The following is a 25,885-nucleotide window of genomic DNA, read 5'->3' on the forward strand; positions in this document are numbered from 1 at the left end:
TAAATCACCATCATTCACCGCTATTTGGAAAGAGCTGTATGACTTTGGTACATTTATCATGGTTTAAGGAATTTTGACATGTTGTTCTCTTCTGAATGTAAAAGTTCTTTTCTTTGTGGTTGTTTCCTTCCACCACACACACGCATTTCAGAAGGTTGTTCAGGAAAGTGACAAAACCAATCGTCTTTGCACATTCAGGGGGAAGAAAAGGCACATTGTCCATGCTCCTTGAAGATGAAAGCACTGGAAGAATTTGACCTTGACTAAAAGAGCTTCCGTGGAAGATTAGAAAAATATGAGTTCACTAAATAGATGCCAGATCATAATTACCACTGACGACTACCTCATGCGTCATTCTAGGCACCTCTCAACAAAAAAAATATTGTCTTTTAACAAAGCTTTTGGCAACCACACATGGAAAAAAACAAGGAAGAACGAAGGTTTAACCCATATTTCTAGTTTTGTTTGGTTGTTGTTTTTTATTATTATTATTGTTATTATTATTTGTTTTTACAAACTGATAGTCATTTAATTTGACTGTCGGTAAATAATACCTTGAACATAGACATGTAAATGAAGAGTAAGAAAAGTGTTATATATATTACAAAAATATCTGTGGATAGTAAGATTTATGACTGGAGGAGATCAGAAATTAGATTTCTATACCACTGAACATTTAGATTTTGTTTTCTGCCTCAGCATGAGATTTAGAACAAAAGTTTTATTAAAAAAAAATAAAAATCCTGTAAATACCTATTCAGTATTTCTCATTTTATTTTATTTTATTTTAATAAATAATTGTCCATTCCCAGGTTAAATATTTGCTTACATTTTTATTAATTTAACTGAAAGTAAATACTTTCACCTCTTTGATATGTCTTGAATCTGTTTTAAATCTGTTTTAACATTCTTCTAATAGAATTGTAGCTCATGAATTCCTGACACTAAAAATCTTTATGGAATATTAAGCTGCAGCAATTGCAGCAGCAGCCATTTAAAATTTTCTCTGAGAGTAGAAAGAAAATATTGCCCTTTTCTTTTACTGCAGGGTTTTTAATGAGGATCTCACAGCATCTACAGTCAGGCAGATTTTAAACTAGCTAGTTCAGCTGGTTCAAGCTGAGGAGCAGCACAAAGTGTTGCATTGGGTGTTGTCCAATATATTTATCGCAGGATTACTATAAGGCATGAAAGAATTTCCTCTCTTTTACCTTTTACTATAAAATAATTTGCTATAGACATACACATTTTACTTGACAAATCTGAATTTATGCATGCATATAGATGTGTCTACACATAAACAAGATGACCAGTTTAACAGCCTGCGTCTAGGTGTATTTGAGATGCTCTGAAGTATGCTTTCGAGCTTCCAGATGTTGCTCCAGAAGGGCATGGTCCTCTTGACAAGTCAAACAGCCTCATATGGTTGCTTTGGATACCCTAAGAGAATTCAGATGATGCCAGATGCCCATGTATGTGCAATAGGGTTGACCCTTAGCTGTCTGAACTCCTGGTATAGTCAGCAGAGATCTAGCCCACAGAGTCAGTGAGATGGCTTTCAGATGACTGATATTTCAACTGCTCAACTCATAGCTCCTAAATTCACAATATACTTCTCTGTATACAAAACTGAGTCTCCTGGAAGACATATTCAGCCCCTTGGGGTCTACTTCTCTGCAAACTGAGTCACTCCATAGTTCCTTTTCGGAACTCAGTTTGAGACATTTGCACCCATCTGACAGGTAAAATGCAGAGCCTAAAAGAGGCCAGTGCTGGTCCAGACCGGCAGCTGGAGCCCAGGAGGAATACCTTGAAGCATCTTAGCATGTGCCAGATGCTTCTGTTTAGGTAGCTTGATCAGTTCTTATCTTCACTGTTATAGGAGCAGACACACTTAGTGCATAGAGACACTTAATTAGGTTGTCTCAGTTTGAAACTAAAATCCCCACCAAGGCTAACTACAGTTGCACCAGCATAAGGATCTAATCACAGAATCACAGAGTGGTTAAGGTTGGAAGGGACCTCTGGATCCATCTGGTCCAACCACTGCTCAAGCAGGGCCACCTAGAGCAGGGTGTCTAGGACCACACCTAGCCTGGAATGCCATGCTCTAGACTATCCAAAGTGGAGAAATGGCAGGAGACCTCTACGTGGACCTGTTATAACTCAAGGAGGTCTACTCATCTCCAGCCTTCCTCTCTGTTGTTAAGCAGAGGATCTCCAGGTAAAAGCTGGAAGCTGAAATATAGTTGTGCTATTCTCAATGGTGAGTTCTTGAAGTTCCAGAGTAAATCTATGATCAGAGGTAGAGAAAGAGTCTTATCTACCTGATGCAATGAAGGACAGCACAGCTCTGCTAACTCAGGAGGAGCATAAGGTAGTGGTAAGTGTTGAGATCTGTGCCCAAGCTAGCTCTTTTTCCTGAGAGGGACTTCTCTCTTTTTCTTTGTTGTCTCTTTCATTTCCTAGAAAAAAAAAAAAAAAAAAAAAAAAGCTTCAATTAGAGTGGAATAACAAAATGAAAATAATGCATGTTATGATATTACTCTATGATTCTATTAAAATTGCTTTTTCTCTATGATAATAGACTGGACAGATCAGATGAAATCCAAAATTAGATCAGCAGTGAAGATACAGCCTCAAAGTGACCATTCATGCATTCATACAACAAGGAGAGCAATGAAACCATTCACAGTAACTGACTCCAAGAAAGACCCTGTGATTTGTGCATGAACTAGGTATTCCCATCAGGAGTGAAAGCTCATGAGGTCAGTCTACAAAGATGACTTTTTATACATAACATTCAAAACCCACCTCCAGTCAATGCCATCTCTTCAGACTGAAGCCTTTCCAAGTTCAGAAAGAGAAATGTATATGAGCATGAATGTATTGACTCATTAAGTTTTGGACAAAAAAGTGGAATTTAGTGACAGCTTGAAAGAAAAATGATATTAAAACATCATCAGCCAAAAGCACTATCACCATTGTAACAACACACACTAGATGAAATAGATAATGGAACTGAGAAATCATTAGGCGATGTGAAAAAAAAAGATGCTCTGGATACAAATGAACTCTTATCATTACAGACAACAATTATGACTCTTCTCTATTGCCCTGATGCCCTGACTTGACCTGCTTGCTGTTGTCAGGCTCAAAGAAACTACAGGACCAAAATCTGAATTTTGATTGAGTTGCCCTAATGAACAGAAAACATTCATAAAAATGAAATAAGGTGACATCAATGGCACAGTGAAAAGCAAAGACAATAGAAGCTATCAAAATCCAAGCAGTAATTTGCTTTTGAAAAGAAAAAGAATTTTGGATTTGCATAATCTTGAAATAGAATGACTGTAGCTTAGAGAAAATGATTAAATTTGCCTGCAAATTTCCCTGTTTCCTATGTTATGATTGTGGTATTAGGCTGGGCAAACTATTTCTCGAGTACAATTTATTAGCATTACTTAGCTTCTTGTTCATGTCTGCAAATTATGCATTTAACAGCTTTTCATTTTTTCACATTTCTTCATGATTTGAATTTCTTTTGATGCAAACATGTGGACTAATAGTTTCTGGCAGACCTTTCAGAAAGTAGTAATGGCCTTGCAGTTTGTAAATTTACTCATTTCATTGTATGCTTGGTCAGCATACATTATGTGACAATGCTTATGATACTGTGAAGCTTTCAGGTTTGCTTTGCACATATTTTCTACCTAAAGTGATGTTCTTAAAATATGAAATTCACCTGCAGGTACCAATATCTGTGTAATCTTAATTGCTTTGATTGATTTATTGATGTCAAAAGGTGCATATGAAGACTTCACTCTGCTTGGTATGCTTCACATGACGCTGAAAAACAAACAAAAAACTTAGTGCCCACTCCAAGCACAGAAAGAGTGAAAATGTATTCACAAGCATGATGAAAAGTTATCTTAATAATATGTCTTACTTCTGGATATCATGTCTAGACCCAGGTGAAAAAGGAAGGTTTTTTGTTTGTTTGTTTGTTTTCTTGTTTCTAGCACTTTTTCATGAGCAAAGACATAGGACAAAAACTGTTGAAAATTGAGCTGAGCATGGAAAAGCTGTTATCTGAGGATAGCAGGTTATGGACCTGACTTCTCAGCAACATAAAAGACATGATAAGCATTGGAAATAAGAGCAAGTTTTTCTTTGGCTGTCCAATTAATGTATTGCTAAAGCTTTAATATTTTGCCACTTATTGCCCCAAAACAAGACAACAGTGGTATCCTAACAGAGCATGCAGGGAGATGAGGTATGGAGAGCCTGAGGCATGCCCAGGAGGTGTGTTAGTGAACTGAGTCCAGGTCTATCAAGGCACAAAACAATGATTAGAATCTCTAGAGTCCATAGAATCTTTTTATTCTCCTCTGTTTGGAAAATATGGGTATCATCTCCAGCCAAGCCTCAAAGTCTAAGAGAACTCATGGTCTAAAAATGCAAACAGAGCTAATGATGGGATAATGATGGGGTCACAGCATTAGAAATTCATGACAACTATCACTTTTATTATTATCATTGTGGGTCAAAATGCCATCATTCCTTCCAGTTCTTGTTTCTGCTGTGTTATGAGCTGTATAAGTCCAGAACCAGAAGAGTCTTCCCCAAACAACTTAACATACTACCACAGCAGCTGGGTGCAGAAGGATGGAGATAATGAAGTAGTATTTATGACTCGGACATATTCATGCACCACTAGCCTAATTGTCATGATCTAGGTATTAAATACTAAGGAATAGAAAATAACAGCAAAGTACTCCCATGGCTGTTTTACTGACATTTCCTTCCAACTACAAGACAGTTGGAAAAAGATATAAAGCTGTTTTCAAGGAGCCTAAAAAACAAGCAGTGAGACTTCATGGATGAAAGGAAATCAGAAACTTCCTAATAGCACTGAGTTCCTGATGGTTCAGGAACAGCCCTCACAGGCTTTGAATGCAAAGCCAAAGCTCAATTACAAACATGCAAAGAAGGCATGGAGCTAATGTTTTAATTGTGTCAGTGTCTTGTTAGTCCCATGGAGATAATGATATTTTGCTCAGTGGGAAGCCTAGACACTGAGTGATCAGTGTGGATGGCCAGGAAAAACAATGTTGAGTTCTCATTCTTTCACTCCCAGGAGCTGCTTAGGAAATCTTTACATTTTTCAGAACATTTTGCAGAATTTTAGTTGGAGATCTGGTCTCCTATGCATATTATATCTGTCAGGTTCTTGTGGGGGTGAACGCTTCAGAAGTGGTGGCTTTAGAGCCCACAACAGTGAACTGGAGAAACACAACTGCACTTGGAAACAGAAATGCCAATGCTGGAGAAAAGGAAAGGAGAGAAGACTGGAGTAGACAGAAGGAGTGTGGATGGCTGGAAGGTTACAGTGCAGCTGTAAAGGGCTCTCTAACTACAGAGCAGTTTAGTTTTACAAGCACAGAGTCCTATTCTGTTACTACCCAGCATTCAGGATGTGATAGAGTAAATGTTCACTCAAGATTTGGCAGTCTGGCCTCTTGTAAGAAATATAGCTGTGATGGGGTCACAGGCTGATGTGTTGTGTTGTTGATTTATTCATTTTTTTATTATTATTAATTGCTTTTTCTGGGCTCAGGGTGCTCAGTTCTGCTGAGGTGTCAGGAACAGACGCACCTGTAAAGGAAGCAGGCTAACAATGAAAAAATAAAGAGATCATTACTGTGCCCGTGGAAATCTGGATCCATGTCTCACAAGGAAAGTTAAAAGGCATTTCACAACTTGCAAGATTCCACTCCTAGCAGAAGCAGATCTCAGGAGAACCACCAAACTTCGGGTTTAGAGGGTTATTTTTATTTTCATTTGTCTCCTGAGGCAACCTCATTTGAGCAGAGTTTTTAAGGACAAAGCGAAGGACTTTAAAAGCATCTTTAAGCCCACAACTGCAGTACCTGCTACTACCTAAATCTCAAGTGTTTAATGGTTCCTGAAAAATATATTGCCTTGTTAATGCCTGCAGCAAAGCATACAGTTTATGGTTAGAGAACAGTAATGCCCCTTTAGCCATCTGGCCGGGAAGAATACAATGGGGTGTTTGATAACAACCATTTACATGTCTGCAGGAGATGGCTGCAATAAAATGAACAAACAAGCACATTTACAGGGGTCTGCAGTTGGGTAGTGAGACAGACTCGGCACCATAAGAAATGTTATGCAAATCTCTACGGCCCAATCACAGACAACTTCGCTGCTTTCAAAGTCAAATGGAGCCTGATGCTGTTACAAGAAGCAAATGGTTATTCCAACTCAATATGAAAGTGCTTGAAGAACCTTGAGGGTCCCTGCCATGATCCTTTTTGTCTACTTATCTTCTACTTATGCAATAGTTGAAAGATTTTAACTTTAAAAAAAAAATGTCCTAAAAAGTATGTGCAATGGAAACTAGTAGCTTGCACTTAATCCATCGTCACGTTTATTTGATGGAAGAATTCTTATTGACTTCAGTGGATTTTCAATTAGGGATACAGTGACAAATCAAAGTAAAACTGCTGCAGGGCATGGAGGCAACCACCAGATCGAGAAAGGATCTGAGACTCCAGCGTGAATTCAGATAGGGTCTTCAGCAATAAACTGGGGTTGGTGTGGAAATTTCAGGAGGATCAGCCCAAAGTTTTCTGGTATTTTGTGTATTACAAGTAACCTACCCAAGTCCCACTTAAATACTGTTTCATGAAAGCACTTTTTTTCAAGACATACTCACCTGCTGCCTTTGTTCTTTCCCATCCCTGAAAATTACATACTATTACTCAATTCATCTGCCTGGTTTTGCATCATCCACACAAAAAGTTGTGAAAGTATAACCAGGCTGTTCAGGCTTTTAAACATGCAAATGTAAACTGCAGTTAAGAGTACATCACATTTCTTCAGTCAGTGCCTAGCTCATAAACTGTAATGGCTTTACAGTATTTCCAGCATGGAAAGCAAAGTTTTTCCCTTAAGCCATAAAGTGAAGGCGAAATTTATGTCACCTAATTTAAACCATCTGAAAATTAGACATCTAATCTAAGATAGTCATCTATGTCTTAGCTAATGCAAGGAATGCAACACCTTCAGAGTTTAATTCACACAATCATAAGCCAGGGTGAAAATTGGCTCCAGAGAAAATTTTCCAAGTGGAGATGTCTCCATGTGCATTGGGTTAAAAAACTCTGAATTCACTCAAGAGTGATCTGTGGCACATTTAATTCCCCTATTACAGGAACTTGTTATTCTAAGCATTATAGGGCATCCTACACTGTCTTCACATGGGTGTAGATATCCGCTGGTTGTGCTGTCTTTGCTAGCCAGTGAGTCTCCCCAGGGCACCCAAATGGCAGTACACGTCCATGCTTAGGGAATCAAATAATCAAATTTGCTGGTCAGCAGAATAGATTTTTCTATTTCATTAACTGCATTACCATGATGCTCATTGTTTAATATAAGAATTTAGGCATTCAGTCCACTTGTAATCACCTGTATGTGGAAACCTAAATTGCAGCTATTTAATCCACAGAATGAATCCTCCCCTGTTGTCCCTGTTGCAGGTGAGATGGATCAGTCTGTGGAATTGCATCTCTCTTGTCATTGAGCATAATGAGATCCTAGGCACAGAGCTTAGACTAAGCTCCTAATTTCTCAAGGGCTAAATTTTAGTAATATGAACTATAGTACAGAAGTTCATGTTTTCGATGCTAATGTCTAAGCCTCTCAGGATACTGGTTTCTTCAAATAATGGAACAAAATACCAATGAGAATGGTGATCTAATAAATTATTCTGCTTTTCCAAAAACAATGTTTTCTTTCTTGCAGATGATTAATTCTCCAATATTTGCCTCATGATCTCACAGTATTTCATTCACAGGCTTAAAGGAAAATCTCCTAAAATCTTTGTATGCAGTAATAAAAATAAAAATAAAATAAATAAGAATAAAAATAAAAAATAATAAAAAAGAAAAAAGAAGAAGAAAAAGCAGAAGCTTCACCATGGGCAGAAGCTGCCACAGGATGGATGAGCAAGAATCTAAAGAGTCTAACGCTTACATCTTGATGCCACCATTGTAAATTGTAGAAGCAAAGATAAGAATGGAATTGGATACACAACTAAGTTCAATACTATGGCACCAGCATAAATCATCAGAGCATAAACACTATGAAACAAAATATAACTGCTTTCCTGCTTGAATAAAGTGGTATTTTTCACTCAGCTTATTCTTTTAACAGTGCAGCAAATGCACTGCAAATGCAGAGAATGAAAAAGAAGAGAAAAGAAAGGAAAAGAAGAGAAGAAAAAGGAAATGAAGCGAAGCAAAGCGAAAGAGAAGAGAAGAGAAGAGAAGAGAAGAGAAGAGAAGAGAAGAGAAGAGAAGAGAAGAGAAGAGAAGAGAAGAGAAGAGAAGAGAAGAGAAGAGAAGAGAAGAGAAGAGAAGAGAAGAGAAGAGAAGAGAAGAGAAGAGAAGAGAAGAGAAGAGAAGAGAAGAGAAGAGAAGAGAAAAGAAAAAAAAATGCTGATTTCAAACTCTAACTTTCTTTTGTTCTTTTGTTTTTTTAATATAATTTTCCTTGGACAGAACCTGGATGCCTGTAAAGTGACCAGACCACCTGACCCCAGAATAAATTACATTTACGTCAATTTATGAAAATGCAGGAAGAAGATTTGTGATTAACTATGCTTGTCTTGGAACTAATGTTGGGTTAACCAAATTAGAGGACTGATTTTAAAGTTGTCATATTACTTCACTCCGGAGTAGAGTAATCCACTGCTGAAGTTCAATTTTCTCATACAGAGCTTACTAGTCTGATTTAGCTGCTGCTACAAAAAAAACAGATACTATTTTGCCACTGACTGCTCATGTTTGTGTCCCAGGGATTCATTCTGCATCATTACATTATATGCTGACTGCGTGAAAGCTAAACTCACATTTGGAGCATGTTTTTTTTTCAATTTCAGGCTGCTGGCTAACAGCATGCTTGGTTGCAGCTGTGGTAAATTTTGTCACCTTTTCCAAAGAAAAATGCCTGTACAAAAATGTGTTTGCATCTTCTTTGGTACAGTGCATCTTAGAAACAACCAGGTACCTTGGGACCCTAACAGTTATGTTACTGTAAGCTCCTGGGGGATAATTTTCCTGTATTGGGAACTGTGTTTTTTATCTCTGCTGCACAGAACTGTTCAGTTTGGACATATTCTGAGACATAAAATCCAGCCTCTCCTTCAGGATGCTATTTGGAAAGGACATCAGCTCTTGAAAGTTTATGTTTTTAGATAGTCTTCCAGCCTGCTCTATTCCAGTCCTTATATCACACCCATTATTATATCTCAGGTTACTGCCTGCATCACTGTAATATGTCTATATTTCATAGAACACAAACTTTGATTTCCAGGAGTGATGGATACCGCTATTTATTGTCCATTCGTGAGGTGACTCTTCTCCTTGAGTTTTAGTGCTGTAATCAGAATGAGGGAATGCTTCTGGTTGAAAATATTATCTGTCAATAAATGAAGTTTTAGGGTGGCCAAAAAATAATCATAAATTCAATTCATATGAAAAGTTTAGCAGGAGGGTAATTTACAAAAGCAGGAACAAATAGAAAATGACAAAAAAATAAAACATAGCGTTTTTTGTCTGGAAACAGAACTTATTGGACTTTTTCAGAACTTAAGACAGCATTAAAAGGGGCAAGGACAAAAAGAAACCAATAGACTCAGCTGTTCCAGTAAACCCCATTTTTCCGTTGTTGTTAAATAATAAACAAACAAACAAACAAACAAACAAATAAATAAATAAATAAGAGAGAAGGAGAAATAATTCTCCAGCTAATTTTCACTTGATCTGCCTTCTGCCTTCCACTTTGTTTCTGTGGCCTCTAAAAGAAATCTCAGGAATAGGAGGATTTCTAGGACTCAACCCACTACCAGTACACCTGGATGGACATATTTTTCTTGATGGCTTTTATTTATTTATTTATTTTTCCTGGAGTATTTCTATAAGCCCATCTCTTTCACCAAAAAAAAAAAAAAAAAAAAAAAAAAGTGCTCTTTTACCCAATTAAGTGGCTTGTCCACATTTATCAGACAGAGATTTTTTGAAGGCAGTTACATTGGAAAGTGCAATACTTTCCTAAAGAGGTAAAGAGGTGCCTAAACAGCACAATTTGGGATCTAAATGTCCAGCAGCTTGAGTATGAGAAAAGCCTATTTTTTGGACATTATCTGCTCTTCCTTTGGTTATTGTCTTCCATTATGTCTCCATTAAGTTCTTCTTAAGTGATTAATTTATTCCTCAATACACTTGGCTCCAGTCATTCACAACATATGTAGTCCATTCATGGGACAGAAATTTAAACAGCACAGGTGGATATTTCCCAGCTTGGTAGTCCCTTCAAACACAGGTGGGTCATCGCTATTTGAAAAGAGTGTGAACATCTAGCTTTTTGGTCTAATATTTAGCAGTTTATAAATGACGCTCTTCAGCTCACCAGTATTCTGGTAGTGTAGTTAATATAATTAGGCTTTGTATTTTCCAGGCATTCATAGCAGCTCTTTGACATATGTCAAACAGAGTGAATGTAAATAGATGTTATCAAGCACACTCAAATTCACTGCAGAAAACAGGCATGTTATTTTATCTTAAATGGAAAGATTTATTTATTTATTATTTACTTATTTCAGCTCACAGCATCTCAGTTTGCTCTCCGGTAATGCTGCAAAGTCGGGGTGTTTAAAATATGCAGCAAAGCACGATCTTCTCCTCAATGGGCAGAAAATATCTTTCTTTGAAGAAATCAGCAGTTATGCAGTGTACACATTTCCATGAACTGGCAAATCAAACACGTAGTCAAGTAACAGAGTATTAGAGTCAGGAAAAACTTCATGGGAGAGAAGGAGACACCTAACTTTAGTTATTTAAATGAAGGTACTTGGGCGTTTTTGATTTAGTTGCCTAAATGCAAAAATCTAGAGTCATTTGAGATGCTATGAAGTATCCAAAACATCCATCCCACACTGGAAGACATCTCACAGGACTCAGTGGAGATCCAAGCCATCCTGGAGCATCCAGAGGTTGGAAGGAAATAGCAAATGGCACTAGATGTTCACATGAGCAACTGAGTCCTACACTCAGCTTAACTCTATCATCAGTGGAAATCTGAAGCTGACCCAGCTGCCCATGCACAAAGGGCAAGACATCCATTTTGGCTGGCAGAGATAACACTGGTCTATAGAAAAGTCATACTTTTCTGGAGAACATCTTGCAATAGCCCAGCTAGCACTAAGCGCCCATGCTTAAGCAATTTAATCCTGCACCTAACTTCGATTTTTCATTGCACAGAAAGTATAAACAATTTTTCAATTCTTCACAGTAAATCACAGCTATAAACACAATGAGCATTTCTTTAGCTACTGCTGAAAAGCACCAGGCTCAGAAGTTAGCAGTGGATCTTGATAAAGAATATATTTGAAACACAGCTGAAAATAGAACATCTGCCAAAGTGGCATTTGTAGACACAAACAACACTTTGCTCCAATCCTGTGTATCTCAGCTACTCCACAAAGAAACACCTGTGGGTTGTAGGGGAGGAAAAAAGCAGGGGCTCATTTTCAAATGAAAGCCACAGTAAGTCGTGGAGCTGTGACCTCAGAGAACTTGCTAAGCACCTGAGGCAGCGATCTCTGCATCTGAAGCATTTTGTAATGAGGTTTTTAGAGAAATACAATTTTAGGAGATGCTCTAGCTGAAATCAACGCAGACATCTAAAAAAAAAAAGCCACTGGTCTGGACCACTGCCAAGAGCTGCTCTAAAACTGACTACAACTGTTTCATTTACTCTCGTGATAAATAGGATGGTTTAATGGAAACACTGTACACAAAACTGTACTGCTCAGGTAATTACCTTGATTGAAACAAGTGTTTTACACTGAAAGCAGAATTCCCTTGGAGTTAAACCAAACCACAACAAGAACAAGACCTCTGTGGAAACAGAGGCATATAAACAAGTATGTGTGCTAATTATTTTCCAGTGGTTCTCTTAATGAGTCACTTGCTAGAGTCCGCTGGTCACAAAGATGATTACTTTAATGATGATTCATAGAAATGGTGTCTGCATTGCAAATACCAAGTGACGCACCAGTTGCTATGGCAGGAAAATGTGTGTGGTTTGTTCTAAAAATAGCAGAGTAAATAATGGCATGGCAGCTTGTTCCTTCTTCAGAGGGTCTCCCAGTGTTGGAAAAGGTCTGCAGGGAACTCCCCATGCTCAGCATCCCTTTTCCCCACCCTGTTTTTTCCTCTGGGTGAAACTCTTAAGCACCCATTTGTAGCCACAAAGATCACTCTAGTTTTTTTTATTATTATTATTATTATTTTTTGTCCTGGAGACTTTAAGCTTGATTCTTGTCTGTTACCTTGGTGAAAATCAGCAAATCAGAAGTAAATCTAATTTCAGGATAACTATATTACTGCAATCTCCAGCTACAGAAAGCAGGAAACAGAAGACAGAGGAGCACAGACTTCTCTCTCCACACAGAGCAGTGAGAAACAAGTTGGTATAGGACAGGTAAAAGATGTTCACTTTAAGCAGGATATAGGATTGCAGTCTGGATAACACTAAAAGGAGATTCTTACTGAAACACCTTGTCCCCCTAGTGGTTTTCCTACCACTGGGAATTGGTAAACCTGCCAGTGAAGGTGGCTCTGCACACAGTCTGCTTCACTAAGGCTTTTAAGCTTCTTCTTTCTCTGAAGGGCCTTTATGATAAATAAAGGATGCTTCTCCATCCAGCAACTATTTGGTCACAGATTGCAGTGCTCATTGCCCCAGCAAGGAGCAGAACAGCAAGGCAGAAAGCTAAACCAGTCCTGCTACAGCTATGTGGGTATTAGGAAACTGCAGAGGGGAAGACCTTCCCAGAGGGGAAGCTATGGATGATGTCTCTCCACCCTAAATGACGGTTTGGAGCCCAGAACCAGAAGTAGAAGACCACTGAATGGAACCATACTGAAATACCCTCCCCAGGTGGCTTTCCACCTGGGGAGAAATGGGTTTGGTTAGTTTTAGTGTTGCCTGTCTTGAAATGCACATGTGCGTTCCTGAAAATTTAGAGCACCACAAAACCACCACACCAGGTAAGAGACGTCATAGCCACTGAGACCCTTGAGGTCATTCCTCCAAGCCATACAGCCTTCAGCAAGGTGTTAAATGTTTCTACCACCCTTATTCTCAGGCCATTAAGCATCCCACAGTAAGTAGAGAGTGCAGCTGGGATCACCTCATGCCTGCCCATTGACCGACTCGTCAGGAAGGATAGTTCTACCTTGAGGAGTTCACAACCTGAACAGGCAGAGCAGAAAATAAATACAGACAGGAAAAAAATATGTTAAAAAAAAAAAAAAAAAAATCAGCATCCCTGTAGTATGGGATGATAAAAAAAAAATAATAAAAAATAAAAATAAAATAAAAAATTGCATTGATTTGATTTTCCCAGTGATGATTAAAAGGTTGGACCCTCACTTGTTTTGGGGTTATTACTGGAGCAATAATGGAAATTCAGCAGAAACCCTCTTTTCAGATTTGCAGTGAGCTTGGCAGTGAGCTCTGCACTTTTTTTGTGTGTGTAGGAAATAAGCAGTTTCCATACCTGTAACTGGTTTTCATCCTAACAAACAGCAAGGGATAAGAAGCCAGAAATTGGTTGTTCCAGAATTTGGGAGAGGGAATAAATTGCAACAATGATGATGAAGTTAAAGAGCCATCTGCTGCCATGGCTTGAGCTACAAAAACATTTCACAGCTGAAAAGGGATGGAGGGGGAGGCAGAGCTGTAGTAGGAACCAAAACCACCACACTGAGAAGGTAAACAGACAAGGAGAGAGGCAGGAAAGACTGCAGAGATGGCAACACTCTGGTTGGCATCACCTGCAGCATTGCTGCAAAGAATTAAAAACCACCTAAATTTTATGTCTGCAAACAAAGAAAGGAAAGATCCATAAAGCCAGATCCAGCATTCAGGCTCACAGATACCTGAGAGCCAGTGCAGGGAGAAACACCACTACGGTGGTGGTGGTCACCAGCACAACGCATGGGTGAGACCCACATCCTCTGCTGGACAGGAGGAGCCAAAATGAAGCTCCAGCTGATAATCAAGGCAGACAGGGAAGTTCATAACCCCACTCTCCATGGTTTGCCTCTTGGAGCCCAACAGACCTGCAGAGAAAAGCAGAGAGAGAGCAGCAGCCTCACGAAGGTGAAGATAGTTACCACAAAGCAGCTGTCGAGCTCAACATCTCCACAGGATTTCAGACAGCAGCAGCTGCTCATAAATGTGAAAACTGGTTCTTTTTCAATACCGGGCCACAGGAGAGGTTCCCTGAAATAAGAAAAATGAAGAAGAGGTGCTCGCTCAGGGAAGATGTTAGCTTTGTAGTGAATGAACAGGGAGCCAGGGAAAGTTTGCACTTTTCTTAGTCTGCTACTTGTCAGAGTTACAAGGTACCTTATCTCTAGAAATGAGACAGACAGGACTCACTACTGACAAAAACCTCAAGGGATTGAGAATTTCAAGTCCCAAAAGTTAAGCAGAAATTCTATAGGGGTTTCAGGACCTGATACTTGTAGTTGGGTGGTAACAGTAGTTGAAATTTGTTGTCTTCTTGGGGTGTCTTTGTTTCCATCCAACCTACGGTGACACTAGGCAGCTGATTTGGACAAGAATCTTAGCTTTTAGGCTGCTAAAATTAGATGACATAATCCCCTAACACACTCCCCAGTCATTTTGTATAGCTAGTCCTACTGATGGCTGGTTCTGTTCTAAAGCACCACAGAAAAACGATACTACAGATCCTTGAAGAAAATAATGTTTCTCAGATAGTGATGGAAAGGAATGCCATCTGTAACTCTAAATCTCAATTTTGTTCTCATTAGATCTTCATTATATCAGTTGTCATTGTTGCACAGAGACCTGAATCTATCATCTCTACATTCACCTGCAAGCTATCTCCTATAATTGCTGTGCACACAGAAAATCAAATGTATTCTAACAATGGTGATTCATTGGCTCAGCTGTTAAATGCAATTTGTGCATCTCTCTATACAGTTTATTTATGTAGTCCCCTTCCCTGCACCATCTGAATGTTTCCCAATCTTTACTGCAGTTATCCTCACAAATATTTCCCCAGTTCCAAAGGGCAAATGTGGAAGAATAGCCAAAAAACTAATCCCTGCAACATTCTCTCCAAATGTTTTATTTCTATTGAAAATACAAGTTTACAGACCCAGATCCTAGGGATATAAAAGACAGCATGGTGTAGCATCTGTCATACCAGGAGATGAACGCTTGGCATGGACATTTCTCATGGGAGAGCTCTGAAGTCAAGCAAATATCTCAAGTGGAATTTGTCTAACTTGGCTACTTATGTGACTCCCCTTTTCTAACAAGATCAAGCCAATTGTTTGGTTGCTTTATTAGAGAAGTGAAAAGAACATAATGAATTTATAATTTTGCTGCTGGGGAAGAAAAAAAAAAAAAAAACGTACAAAAAATCCAAAGTAAACATTGTTATGTCAATCACTGCTGAATGCACATTGACTTCCTGGCATGTAGAAGAGCAAAACACGAACCCTTTGCTAGGACCAGGAATTAAGTCAGTGGATTGGGTTTACTTGAAATGAAAGTCATGTGTTCATTATTCCCATTCACTTCAACTACACTAAGGGTGTTAGTGGGGAAGCCATGTCCATACAAACATATGGAGTCATGCATATACCCATATGCATTCATCACTAATTAACTTTCCCTTCCTTCTCCTGTGTTTTCCCCAGAGCAGTCAGTTGTGTCCATCCTCCCTTCTTCTTCCTAAGAGGACCCCAAGAGGGAAAGCCTCTTGTGCTTGCATTCCCTGTCTGAGGCTACAGTGTGATTACTATTACAGCTGTTGCATGGCAGAAAGCAGTGATATTTATTTCTTTTCACAGTCAGGTTGCCAGAGAAGACAACATAATTGCACATAGCAAGAGCCTTCATGTTTCATGGTATAGCAATATCATCTTCTCCTTACATAGTTCTATATGTTGGTTGAATTTGAAGAGCCTCTCGGTAGCTGTTGGAGTATTATATTCTTTTTTTCCTGCTTTCAGAGATCAAATGAAGCATCCTCACACTGGAGATAACTTCCATGTATCTCATATTCCTTGCTGTTCTCAATCCATTATCTTTAATGCATCTTTATATTGTCTTAGACATCAACTGCAGCAATGCAGTATTGTATTTACACGTTCAGCATCCCAGATGCACAGAATTCAACATCCAGCAATAGGTTTTACCCCTTTACTCTACAAGATCGTGAGCTCAGATAAACATAATGAGATTGAAAATGAACAGTAAACATATGGGGGCATAAGTGGCAGTTCTTGTTTGCCACCTCATGTCTGAAACACTTGCATCATTAGGGTTTGGGCTACTTGGGAGCAGATCTGTACAATTGAAATTTCATGGTGTGTTGTGTGTGCAGAGGAACCAGCAAAGCATCATATCTGCAGGTCCTGTTATGTTCTATGAGATGTGGGCTCCCCTTACAGGCTCTCTTTTGGGAGGGATAGTCATTGAATCCCTCTTCTCACTCTTAACAACTTAATAACCTCTCTATCCTGCCACCTACTTTAATAAAACTTAAAGGAGATGAGTATCTTTGAGACCTCTGTCATTCTGCCAGCTGTGGCTTAGAGCATCTAATGGACACAGAAGTTAACTGGGTGAGCAGCTACTCAAGCTACACAGAGAAAATATCACAAAATCTTTTCTTTGTGGGCTTTGATACGGAGCTCTCACAACTCCAGGACTCACTGATTCTGCCAGTTTGGGATCAAGTGAAAGGAGGAGAGGCTGAGAGCTGGGACTGATCATCCTGGAAAAAAAAGAAGACTCAGAGGAGATGTTATCATTGTCTTTAAGGGAGAGGTCTTTATCATTGTCTGAATGGAGAGGTCTGCCACTGTGGAACAGACTGTCACAAAGCACCACTAAATAAGAGACTGCCCTATGTGACCCTCAGCAATATGACCTTTTTATGGGTAAGGAAAATAGCCAAAGTTTTAAGACAAAAAGCAAAAAGCTAAACAGGAAGTTTAGTGAATAAAACCCTCCAGCTTCAAGTCTTAAATCAGCCTCTAACTACTCAGAAAAAAACTTTGATGGCCACAGAAATCTCACAGGCATCTCCAACATTATTTTGTACACTTCCTCTGCAGTCAGGTTCACTAAACCAGTTGGAGACAGAATAGTGGTCTAGGAAAGATCCTGGGTCCGATCCAGACTGACAAGTGCAAAATCATCCTCATCAGCAGAGAAATCTATTATCTGCTAATAAACTCACAGTCCCAGATCCCAGGAGGACTGCGAAGCAAAGGCTTGTACTGCTTGATGACGCACATAATGGTTTTTCATCTAGTGTCTAACTCTTCTTTTTTTAATCCATATATCTGAAATGAAGATTTTAACATTGATTAAAGTCCCTGTTCTTTTTTCCTGCTTCAAAGAACGATTGCTTCCAAATAAATTTCCTTGTCACAATGCTGTCAGCAGAAAAAATAAAAAATAAAAAAGCATTTCCTTAGAGGAAGTGTTATTTGTACCTCTATATCCATCAGAGGATTAAGAGGAATATAGTGATAATTCTTTGCAGGGAAAGGAGACTGCAGCCAAAGGAAGCAAGCACTGCTGTCTGTGATGTCCACGTAACGTGCAAGTACCACTCCCTCTTTATTCTGCTGTGTGACAGGTGAAATTTGAGTCAAACACACTCAAAAGGCTCCATGATGTGTACAGTCATGTGAGAGGGATCCTACCACAAACAGTTCAGTTGTCTTGCCTGGTAAATTGTCCTTAATCCACACCTTTTCCTGTAATGCAAAAAGAAAGTGGCATCCCATAGAAATGAATGAGCTGCACTCCTGTCTGCAAAACTCTCTCTAAAAATTAGCTGCTTATTAAACCAAGTATTTCTCCCTAAACACTCTAAGCCATTTATTGGACCATTTACAGTCTCTGCCTTCAACACAAATACTTGCAGATAACAGCATTCTCATATCTCTTCAGACAGAAGTGTTCAATTCTCGAGGTTTCACTTAAAAACTCAGATAACAAAAAAATCTTCCTTACACCACCTGCTAAATAATGGCAGATCCTATTGCCAGTATCTCATTCCCATTTAACTTGACTTGTGGCTGAATGAGCATGCAGTGTAACGAAGACTCTTTTTAACACTTTCAACACTACTTCACCTCTTACATTTGTGACTAGATTTGCTTGAGAAGAGCTTTCACCAAAGTTTCTAGTACTATTTGTGCCTCCAGATTGGCCACACGATTTTCTAAAATTAACCATTTACTTTCTGTCTGCTTTCTCTACCTAATACGCAAAACATACTGCTCTCACATCCACTTTCTAGATTTTATTCATGGTATTTCTTCCAGTGAAGACCCTGACTGGCAGCTGGTCTTCATTTACTGGCAGCAGCAACAGCTTTGTCTCTGCTGCCAAATGCCCCTGTGCAAGGGACAAATCCTGTCCATAGCCAGGCTGCTTTCTTGTTGATTTCCACCAGAGATACATAAATCTGAAAATACTCTTGCCCCCAAGTAGTGGCTGCTCTGCAGGGACCATGCTTACTGAGCATGGCTGGTGGACTGCCGGGCACTGAGTACCAGCAGACCATCCTTGCTCCAGCAAAGCTGAAAAATGAAGCATCAGTAGCTGCTGCTGGCTGGTTGATTAGCTCATTTCCAGACAGAAGGCACAAGCAGAAGATGCTTTTTCAAGCAAGGGTTTTGTAGTTGGTAGGTGTTTTTTTGTTTGTTTGTTTTGTTTTGCTTTGTTTTGTGTTTTTTTTTTTTGTTTGTTTGTTTGTTTGTTTTTAAGGATTTTTTTAGGAATGCTTGCAATAACACTGGAGAATAAATTCATCTGGCCAAATGTGTAAGTATATAGTGCATGGTTTCTATCTCAGAAACTTGCTGCTGACTCTCTTTAGAGTCAGTTTTCTCACTGTTTGCCTTACCTTGAATTAGATGCCTTCATTTGGTCAGGTCATTCTGCAAACCTCTTGACTGCATGGACTAGAGCTTCACTGACCATAAATGAATCTGAACAGTCCTAAGTCCAGAGGGTGGTAGATGCCTTAGGTACAGATTCATTGCCTGAACTTTGGCCCCTGGTACCATCTGAGATGACCTTAGGTACCCAGAGCATTCAGATGGGTCAGGAAGATACAACATGGGACCTATGGAAGCCCTATGTCTTGATGGATTAGCTGATAGTGGCTAGCTGGATTACTACACAGCATCTCCAAAGGCAATGGCATCTAAATTTAGATGTGTCCAAAATTACTCACCAGAAATCAAGGACATAAAATCATCCCTGCTAACACACACAAGGACATCCACTTGGTGTGGTTAGGGATTTGGTCACAGAACACAACCAGACATGGCTTCAACATAACAGGCTTGGGCAGTGGGAGGAGCAGGGTTTGTTGTGGTCCTGCAGCCTTTACTGGCACTTTTGCTACCCCATTATTTTCTGGAATACAATCCTGGCAGAACAGACAAAACCCTCCTGCCCTGTAAAGGCTTAAATTCTCACTGGATGCATGAACAAAGACAGGTTTATAAGGCAACTCACAAAGCCAAACCATGAATTGGTTCCATGCTTATCAGCTTTCATCCTCTTTTTCCTTTTAAAAAGCTTCAGGCTGACTTATCAACACTTCTGTCAGCTTTTTGTACTGAATTGCCCTTTCCCCCTCCACTGGTTAAAGAGGAAAACTAACCTGAGGCTAAAGCTAACCTTTGTCAATTAAAACTGGTTATAAAGCAAGAAAGTCACCAGGCAGATAAGCTAATATATATATTAATTCATCTCTGACCACTTCAATTTATTATTCTAAGTATAGCACAGCACTGCCTATATGCATAGGAAGAAGCATAAAATCACTGGTGGTTGCATCACTTGTCCCTGTATGGAGATAACAGATACCAGTTATTACTTGATTCCTTGTGTTGTTCTTTCTGATTAACTTCTGTATAACAAATTCAGAAACAGTGAAATCAAGTAACCACATCCATGAAGGCCTCGGGTTCAAAATGCCTGATTAGATTATTAGATATTCATGAGAGCAGTGCCAGCCTGGTTTATCCTCCTCCAAATCATTTGAACTCAATTTACAGAGTGTGTATGTGTGAGAGAGAAAAGATTAGTCCAATCTTATACTACTTAGTAGCAGAAAAGATCTGAGAGAGCTGAGTGTTGGCAGATAATTTGTTTTAGTTTTGAACTAACTATGTACAAGGTCTCTTCCAAGGAGGTACCAGGAGGCAAGGATAAGGGGGGAGGTGAACACAGAGCAAGTTAGGGAAATGGGGGATGTCCCTTTCAGAGGCACTAATCCTTCTCCAGGGATACAGAACATGCCTAATTTGGAAATGGATTTAATAAAAATTGGTTTGCTCTTGGCCTCCAATACAAACAAAGGGGAAATTTCAACAGAACTCATCAATACTTCATGTGCATGAAACTTCCATCCAGAAGCACTGAAATGAAAAGAAAGTTTAAGAGACTTTGGTTTGGCATAGGAATTTAATTTTTAACCTTTCACCATCTCAGGAGATATATCAGGAGGAGATATATCATAACTGTTTGGTCCCTGAGCTATGTATATGTAAGATAAAAATTTCTAAGATCAGTCACCATCTACTACAACTAAATGGCTTAACAAGAAATACTCAGGATTGAAAAGAAACTTTTCTCTTAGGTATAGCATGGAAAATGGTTAGTAGCATAGCTGATCACAATCGCACACACGACAGAATTCAGGATAGGTCATTGGTTTGATAGACTGTGATAGTCATACTCAGAACTATGCAAAAGCAGCTTGGATGCACCTTTTTCTGCAGGCAAATCTCCAGGAAATTCCAGCCCTACCACTGATTTATATGAAATGCACTGCTTTTCAAACTCCCCTTCTTCAAGAGCTATTTATAGCATGCAATTTAAGAAGACGGAGAAAGAAAGACAGCAAAACAGAATGAAGGGAGAAGAGAAAGGTAGGAAAGCCATTTGCAAATGAGTCATTCCCCAAGAATGCTTTGACAGGCTGTCAGCTGAGATCTGATAAAGACATCCAGCTAAAATACTCCACTATGGTTCCAGGTGAAAGAAGATTGACGTTCTGATGGTGTGAACACAGAAAACTCCAGGCAGGAGATGTTTAATCTCTGTGGGATGCTTTCAGATAGCCCAAATGATTTGAAAGCCATTCTGCCTTTTAGCAAATAATGAACATACAAAAGAAGTATGTAAAAAAGAAGACATAAAAACCTACCTGGAATAATAATTTCCCCCACTGGCATATTATGCCTGATTAATAACGAAATGTTTCTTCCAGTACTCTTCTGTTTCAATCCCTGGTGGCATCCCCACATTCTGCACTCCAGAGCTGGATGTGCTCGCTGCCCACTGCTGCCACCAGGGTCTCTTTAAGCCTATCCACAGTAGGAGGAATATATCAGGCCCAGGCACATGCCTCCTAATACTTCTCTGAGTCTTTTGTGTCATCTGAGGCAATCAGCAAAACAGCAGCTTGTTCAGAAAGAGACATCCCAGCCAGTTGAAGCTATTTGTAGGGATCTGAGTGGTCTGTAGATGTGCACAAGTTAAAGTGAGAAATAGAAACTGTTATGAGGTCCACTTATAAATGTTAAAATTCATTGACACTTCATGTTTCTAGGTTTAGTAGCAGCTCTCTTACATGTCCAGTCTCTTGGATGTAGTCTGTCAGACCTCCAGCCTTCAAAGAGAGGAGCTGTACAGATCTCTGAGTCTTGTATTAAACAGCAGTGCCTTCTGCATCATCCAGGAGATGGCCAGAATAATACAATGACAAAATAACCATTCTAAAACTAAAGGTTACTATAAATAAGGAAAATTTTTAGGCAAGGGAAAAAGATTTCATACAGCCTTTATACCTATTCATCTCACCTCAACATTAACCATCCCTGTGCAAACACTGAAGGAAATTAGGTCAGAAAATCTTAATAGCTCTCTTAAGCCACACATATCTATGTATCAGTCTGTCAGGGTCTAAAGTTGTTTTTCATTCTATAATCCATCCAGTCATTAAATCTTCCCATTAGAAGGAATCTGTTATCTCATGAAAACCCCCTGACATGGAGCTGATATTGTCCTCTGCTTTATCACTTTATGTTAGTCCTAATTGCTTATTCATGAGGGTCCTTTGACTTGTTTCCTTCCCTGCCTTAACTGTTTACACTTTGCAGATATTTGCACAGTGTTATTGCATTCTACCTTAGCTGGCATTTAAAATGCAGAGCGTTGCAGGATATCAAATCAACCTTCTCCTTTCTCTGTCCTTGTATATACAATCAGAAAAATAAAAATAAAATAAAATAAAATAAATAAAATAAAACAAAACAAAACAAAATAAAATAAAATAAAATAAAATAAATAAAAAAGATAATTTTGTCATCTGCCGAAGACTGTTGTTTTTGTGCCTCAATTTCCCCCACCTGCAACATGGCAAAGGCAGCATTAGGCTAAACTGGATTAATCTACACCTGTAAATGAAAGGAGCACTGGAGCTCTATCTTCTGATCATCCAGCTTGGTTCACTGTAGTCTTGGTTGCAGGTGTAGCTTTGCCCTGTCCTAACTCACAGTCCCTCAGCAGGCATGGTTCAGAAGGCAGCACTAATTGCTATGAATAAGTGTAAATAAGGTCACCCTGTTTCAGCAGACAAATTTTCCCCTTTTACTGCAAACCACATTGTGACAATTGTCTTCTGGGCTGAAGAATGAGTCCTGGTAGTGTTTAACTTACTCTTACAGGCGGAATTCATGACTGATTTTGGTGCCCTTTGTGGTCAAGTTATCAACTCCACCATAACTGTGTTCTATTCGGGGACATGTTTATGCACTATTCCAAACTCTGGAGTTGCCAGTTCATCTGTTGAGTCCTCTGAGAAAGGGACTGAAGCACTGAAATAAAACTTTTGGTCAAGATCAGAGCTAAATAAGCAGCCAATTTTCTTCCTAAAACTCTTTTTACCAACGATATAAAGAACAGATTCAACTACCTTTTTTACCTTTTTTTTTGTTTTGTTTGGTTACTTTTTCAGGGAAAACATACTGAAAGTGGCAACGACAAGCCTTCTGAAGGGGAGCAAGTGTTAAATTTTGTACCTAGAGGCTTCTGTGCAAAATCAGTTTAGGATTCCATTAGGAAGAGGGACAATCTATTGGGAAGTGAGAAGAGCAACCCTCTGCCCCATAACTGCAGAATTCAGATTCTTTAATAATAATAATAATAATAATAATAATAATAATAATAATAATAATAATAATAATAATAATAATAAAGCATCCCTGTACAGTTTGTTTGAAGTTTTCTTTTCCAATTTCTGGTACTTTAAACTACCTGATTTAAGGAAATGCCAGGCTACCATGGATGATAAAGATCAGTCACTCCATAACAGTACCTTCAACATCTCAAACAGACCTGGACACCTATAATCACACACAATTGCTGAAGCTGAAGCTTATTGTCAGCATCACAAACATAGGGCCAGGATGTGTCTTACCTCAAGGATACTGGGTTACCCACAACAGCATCTGAGCAACTCACAGGAGGTGCAGAAATTTTCCATATAAACAGAGGTACAATGATTGATCATATGGCAATTGCAACAAACTTCAGACTATCGCTCACGTTGTTAATGACTGCATAATACAGGCTTATGCAGGACATGTAAAAGAAATTCATCAGGCCTCCCTTAACTCTGCTGAATGGTTCAGCAACCTTGGGTTGAATTTACAATCTGTCATTGCCTTTCAAAATGCCATACGAAAAAAAGGAGGACAGAGCCTGGAGATTCAAGTGCCTAGAGAGGAGAAAAACAAACAAACAAACAGCCAAACTTCATCACATTTCAGCCTTTGTTTTCATGGAATAATTAATTTTAATTCTCCACACTTGGCTCAGCCTAACTTAAGGGAAAATGGTCATTATGTGAAATGACTCTCAGGCTACTTAAAACAGCTTGATGGATACAGAAATGCCAACTGAAGAAACAGACTAATATATGCCTTAGACTGCCTTCCTTGATGGGCTCAACACATTGAACTAAAAGTATCATCACACTGTGGTTATCTGTAAAAGTGCAGAGTCTACAGTTAAAATTTTAACTGGATGCATCAGCTCCTTGTTAATTCCCCTTATCATTCTTTACCTTTGCCTCATTCTTGTGTTTTCTGCCTCTTACCATAGTAGAAACTGATTTCAGATAGAAAAAGAAGGTGCCAAATCCCATAGAAAATTTCCAACTCATACCCAATGTTTATTAGCTGTATTGAAGCCGTGGTTAGAACAAAGTGTTCATGAAGTTTTCCAGGTAATGGACAGCGGATTTGGGACAGGTACGACCCTTCTGAACTAACATTAAGCCAGAAGGATTTGTGGGACCTATTGTGAGCCAGGTGATAGGTTCCACCTTATTTTCTAGATAAGATTCTAGAAACCTGTGATACAGGCTAAAACTGCCCCCGAGGCGTAACTGAACACAAGGATTCTTCATGGTTTGTAGGAGCTCATGATTCTCTGTTTTCCCATCCACATACACTTACTAGTTTCCATCTAAAGAAAACTGGTGTGCATAGGACAAAAGGACATGGCTCTGGCCAAAATCTGGCCCCCAGTTTGGACTTGTATTCCACAGGCACTTAATCTTGTTCATCCACTGCTCCCTCTAGGTGTATTTTCATTTCATAACAGCAAAGCACTGCTAACATTTGTAGCAATAAAGGATACCAGAGAGACCTACTCTGCAGATCTAATTCTGTTGCAAGGTGCCTGTTCAATAAGTTAATGTTGTTACACTCTTATCTGCAATCTTGAGATTGCCTGCCTGTGCTGTTGATCATGGGCACTTGCAATCAGTTATTGCACATTTCTGTAGAAATTAATATAGACCCTAGTACTGCTTCTATCTAGCTATCAATGCTTCACTTTTTTAGTGCCCTCCAATTGAACATTTGTGGTTTGTTTTATATCATTAAGGCCTCTGGAATCATCCTGTGGTTTATAAAATATTATATTAAACATATAAATATATTATATTAAATATATAAATACATTTTTAATATATTAAATATGACATTAAATATTTCTCCTCCATCTGTTACTAGCAGAACATGGGACTGAAAATACAAACCTTGTATGGTTTCTGAAATAACATTTCAGCATTTAACACTTTGTGAAACATGCTATGTGATGGAATCTCGCAGAAAACAAAGTTCTTTTTATTAATATGAGCTCATTAAATATGTCTGCCCCACTCTTGCACAATTAAGTTTTCCTTTGAATACCCCGACTTTCTCATAACTGGGATTTGTGGAACAAATCACCATACTATTTGGCATTGACCACTATGCAGATAATCTCAGGGTAGGGTCAGTTGCCACTCTGAGCTGAGTGCTGCAAGGAAGAGTTTGGATCAAGTGATGTGATGTCTGATGTGATGTCCACTGAAATCTTTAAAATAACCAGTAAAATTCTGATTAGCCAGCAAAGTAGTCTTTGACAAGAATTCAGCAAGACAGCCATTGAAATAGTATCATGACAGCTCACAGAAAAAGACTTCAGAATTGTATTTAAAAGTGAAAGAAATATTTTTGGCATTACTCAATAGATTTCTTTCTGTCTGTCCTACCAACTGCAGGCATATCTTCCCTTTCCTCTCAAACTTTTTCCAGTTTGTCTTGGGTAAACTGTGCTAATAAAAAGTAAATAAGGAGGATGAGACAGTAGG

General features: G+C 38.9%; 1 long non-coding RNA gene across 1 annotated transcript in view; it reads right to left on the reverse strand.

The window, feature by feature from the left end:
• Positions 1-560: 560 nt before the first annotated feature.
• The window catches only part of LOC110352171 (uncharacterized), a 30,578-nt gene continuing 5,253 nt past the window's right edge, over positions 561-25,885 (reverse strand). The window contains exon 3 of the long non-coding RNA XR_011807161.1: positions 561-2,465. This is a non-coding gene — a long non-coding RNA (uncharacterized lncRNA). The remainder of the gene's footprint in view (positions 2,466-25,885) is intronic.

The sequence above is a fragment of the Anas platyrhynchos genome, chromosome 2, assembly GCF_047663525.1.
Source record: "Anas platyrhynchos isolate ZD024472 breed Pekin duck chromosome 2, IASCAAS_PekinDuck_T2T, whole genome shotgun sequence".
Taxonomy (NCBI): domain Eukaryota; kingdom Metazoa; phylum Chordata; class Aves; order Anseriformes; family Anatidae; genus Anas; species Anas platyrhynchos.